At 40.1% G+C, this 5,000-nt stretch overlaps 1 protein-coding gene across 4 annotated transcripts in view; it reads right to left on the bottom strand.

The window, feature by feature from the left end:
- Positions 1-5,000, bottom strand: part of emid1 (EMI domain containing 1) — a 164,471-nt gene that overhangs the window by 126,171 nt on the left and 33,300 nt on the right. The gene's annotated exons all lie outside the window — the stretch shown is intronic.

The following is a 5,000-nucleotide window of genomic DNA, read 5'->3' on the forward strand; positions in this document are numbered from 1 at the left end:
TCTGGTCGAGATGTAAACAAAGTCATGATCTGAAATTAAAAGGTCTATTATAGAGACTCAGACTTCTTTACAGTGGTGCTGATGGGAACCAGGGGTCGGCATCACTACGACACAAACATAGACGTTTTATTTACCATCCAGGACCACCAGTGAACCCACACAAGATGTTGATAACAGTAAACTACTGCTAAAGTGTGAAAGACAAGTTTTCTTGGGGGACTAGTTTACGCCACAACACCCTGCAGGTATCCCTCCACCATGAACGGAGTTTTAAAAAATGCTTTAAGCCAAAATTTCATATCAAAACTTTTAGACAGTGAATTCATTACCATTTCATGTAGGAGCTTTCTCTGAGGGAGCTTTTAGAGGCAGACGTCTGGTTCCTATCACCACCACTGTGAACAGTTCTGACACTTTTTCTCCAAAACAGAGCGTTTCACATCAAACCGCTCTGACTGACTTTGGTTACATCTGAACCATTTAATTATGTAGGAATTTTGACCATTCGGTTTAATTCCCTGTACTCTAAACACACAGTTGTGGTCATGGTTTGTTATTGTCCTGCAGGAACTGTTGTACTGAGTGAGTCTATTTATTTGTTTTTCTTTATTTTTGAATAGAAAATTGAGAGGCTCCAGTTACTGAATGGTCTGAAAGCAGTGCTGAGAGCTGCTATTCCTGCTGCTCAGTCCAGTTAAACGAAACAACAGCGGTGTTATGACTTTTGTAAATGTAATTAGTTTCTGTACTTAAGTACTTTTTGGTGTATCTGTACTGAAGTTTCTCCACTTTTTCCTTTCACTCCACTACATTTCAGAGTCTAATATCCGACTTTTTCCTCCTACATTTTGAGAAATCTGTCGTTCCTTTTGGTTTCTGTGTGTATAAAAACGTCACATGTCAAAACGAAAGAAGCGCAAAGCCAGAGCACCAATCAGGGCCCAGCGGTCACTTTGTTTAGAGCTGGTTTTGACCTGTTGGTCATACCGACCCAGTGCAGCACGCGGTTCAACGTCAGCGCAGCAGCGTAAAACTTTGGGAGAGTCTGTTCAACATAAATGATGAACTAACCTAACTTTGTGTAAATAGAGCTCAATATAGAAATATGTCCACATATGCAGTCGAGACTGACGCGGCTTTTTTCTGAATTTCTACAAACACCAGTTCATTTTATAGTAAATGAGTTTGGGCTGGTTTATGTTTATGAACAGACGCCTACAGATCAACATAGTAAAGGAGCTCATCTGTGATCCTGAGTTTAAAGCCAGTTTTTATTCAACTTAAACTTGGAACTAAGTTGTAAATAAATCTGAAACTGAAACTTTGCTTGTGTGTAAAAAGTGATTTCAGAGCCACTCGGTTCTCCCTGATGGAAACTGTTTACCTTCAGTGTTTTGTGCTTCTGATCATTTTAATAGACGTCAGCGTCACTAATTAATGACGTTCTATTAAAAGACTGGTTTACCAAGAGAGACGCTGGAGGACTTTCACCTGAAATGAGTTCATGAAGCCAGTCTGGTTATAAAAATGATAACAGGACATCAGAGCCAGAATTACTCTTTTAGTACTTTTACTTTATACTTAAGTACATTTGAAGGGAAATACTTTAGTACTTTTACTCAAGTGGAGGTCTAAAGGGAGGAACTTCTACTTTACTGGGGTAATATTTTACCTTGGGGGTCTCGACTTTAACCCCAGTACATGGTTTGTGAACTTTGTCCGTCGCTGCTTGTGTATAAATCATTTCTCACTTGTATCTCAGTGAAACCAGAGGAGAAACTGCAGATTCTAAACTTTCATCCCATCCCAGATGGTGAACAGAAGAGGAGATATTTTATTATGATTTGAATTTGATGAAAAGTGATTGTTTTGTACAGCTCTGCCATTTTTGACACTTAAAACAAACAGAAAAAGTCAGACTCACAAAACGGGAATCACACAGTCCTCTGTACGGTTTATTCTCCCATCAGTTTACCGTCATTCACAAACACAGGATGTGAGCGGGGTCCAAACAGGAACTGAGCGAGGGCGTGCTGTCCCCTGTCTGAATGAGTAAAATCTGCCTGGCAAAAAAAGCCAGTTTGCTTGACTGGGACAGGATGTAGGAATAACGGTTAATTCCGCTTTACGGAGAGAAGTGTAAGCTAATACAAAACAAGAGGGCAGCTGGTGACACAGTAAGTAACACCGCTGTCCTCCACGCAGCAGGCCAGGGCTCAATTACCCACCTGGGTAAGTGTCATTGGCCCCTCCCAGTCCTCCATGTGCTTTTGTTTTGTTTTGTTTTTGTCCATGTGATTCCTTGTTTTGTTTCTTTGTCACGATTGGCCCCTCCCAGTCCTCCATGTGCTTTTGTTTAACTTTTAGTCCTGCCATGTGCTTTTGTTTTGTTTCTTCCCAGTCCTGCCCCCTTGTTTTCAGAGCCGGCCCTTGATTGTATCCACCTGTGTCTGATTAACCCCCTCGCTGTCTCTGTATTTAAGCCCTGTGTTTTTCCCTGGCTGTTTGCTGGTCTTTATTTGAAGTGTATGTTATTCTGGCCTCCGTGGTGTTTCCCGTCTGTGTTTGTTTTTGTTACGTCTGTACGTGTCGGCTCACTGACCCAGGACTGTTTTGACCCTGACTATGAATTTGCCCTTAATAAATCTCGCTTATCTCAGCGAATGCGTCCGCCTCATCAGCGCTCCCCAACGTTGCAATCTTCCCGGTTCTGCCCCGTTGTTGTCAGACCCTGCCCCCGATTATAACCACCTGTGTCTTGTTCACCCTGTTGTATTTAAGCCCTGTGTTTTACGCTGTTAGGCTGCTGGTCTTTGTAGTGTATTACATTGTAGTGTATTGTATATATTGTATTGTACGGTGTTGTTTGGTGTCGTCTCTACTGGCCTCTGTTATATTTCCTAGTCTCTGTTTTTGTGTTTACTCTGTATTCCTTTTTTGCCACGTCTGGACACCTCTGACCCTGGACCGCTTTGACCCTGAATCTGGATTTGCCCCTAATAAATCCTGCTTCTCTCAGCGTATGCATCCGCCTCATCATCGCCCACGCCCCCACCCCACCCCCGTAAGCATGTGATGTTACGCCAATATGAATCCTTGGGCAAGACTCCGAATGCTGCATTCACTTCTCATCATTAAAAGTCACTCTGGATAAAAACATGCATTAATGTAAGAGTGGGAGCTGTGGTATTCCTGAAAAAAGGGAGTGGAGTTTTCAGGCAACACAGTGTTGCTTGTTGCTCGAAGTTACAAACACTAGCTAATTAGGTATTCACTGAATTATACGCCCCAGGGCTTCATACTGGATTAAAATCGCTCCACAATTATTACAGTCAGACTGTAAAACTACACACTGCAGATTCATACTGGATTAAAATCACTCCACAATTATTACAGTCAGACTGTAAAACTACACACTGCAGATTCATACTGGATTAAAATCACTCCACAATTATTACAGTCAGACTGTAAAACTACACACTGCAGATTCATACTGGATTAAAATCTCTCCACAATTATTACAGTCAGCCTGTAAAACTACACACTGCAGATTCATACTGGATTAAAATCACTCCACAATTATTACAGTCAGACTGTAAAACTACACACTGCAGATTCATACTGGATTAAAATCACTCCACAATTATTACAGTCAGACTGTAAAACTACACACTGCAGATTCATACTGGATTAAAATCTCTCCACAATTATTACAGTCAGACTAAAACTACACACACTGCAGATTCATACTGGATTAAAATCACTCCACAATTATTACCATCAGACTGTAAAACTACACACTGCAGATTCATACTGGATTAAAATCACTCCACAATTATTACAGTCAGACTGTAAAACTACACACTGCAGATTCATACTGGATTAAAATCACTCCACAATTATTACAGTCAGCCTGTAAAACTACACACTGCAGATTCATACTGGATTAAAATCACTCCACAATTATTACAGTCAGACTGTAAAACTACACACTGCAGATTCATACTGGATTAAAATCACTCCACAATTATTACAGTCAGACCGTAAAACTACACACTGCAGATTCATACTGGATTAAAATCGCTCCACAATTATTACCGTCAGACTGTAAAACTACACACTGCAGATTCATACTGGATTAAAATCACTCCACAATTATTACAGTCAGACTGTAAAACTACACACTGCAGATTCATACTGGATTAAAATCGCTCCACAATTATTACCGTCAGACTGTAAAACTACACACTGCAGATTCATACTGGATTAAAATCACTCCACAATTATTACCGTCAGACTGTAAAACTACACGCTGCAGATTCATACTGGATTAAAATCACTCCACAATTATTACCGTCAGACTGTAAAACTACACACTGCAGATTCATACTGGATTAAAATCACTCCACAATTATTACAGTCAGACCGTAAAACTACACACTGCAGATTCCTACTGGATTAAAATCACTCCACAATTATTACTGTCAGACTGTAAAACTACACACTGCAGATTCATACTGGATTAAAATCACTCCACAATTATTACAGTCAGACCGTAAAACTACACACTGCAGATTCCTACTGGATTAAAATCACTCCACAATTATTACTGTCAGACTGTAAAACTACACACTGCAGATTCATACTGGATTAAAATCACTCCACAATTATTACCGTCAGACTGTAAAACTACACACACTGCAGATTCATACTGGATTAAAATCGCTCCACAATTATTACCGTCAGACTGTAAAACTACACACTGCAGATTCATACTGGATTAAAATCGCTCCACAATTATTACAGTCAGACCGTAAAACTACACACTGCAGATTCATACTGGATTAAAATCGCTCCACAATTATTACAGTCAGACTGTAAAACTACACACTGCAGATTCATACTGGATTAAAATCACTCCACAATTATTACAGTCAGACCGTAAAACTACACACTGCAGATTCATACTGGATTAAAATCGCACTGTAAAACAACTGGTC

Source organism: Pygocentrus nattereri, chromosome 20 (assembly GCF_015220715.1).
Source record: "Pygocentrus nattereri isolate fPygNat1 chromosome 20, fPygNat1.pri, whole genome shotgun sequence".
Taxonomy (NCBI): Eukaryota; Metazoa; Chordata; class Actinopteri; order Characiformes; family Serrasalmidae; genus Pygocentrus; species Pygocentrus nattereri.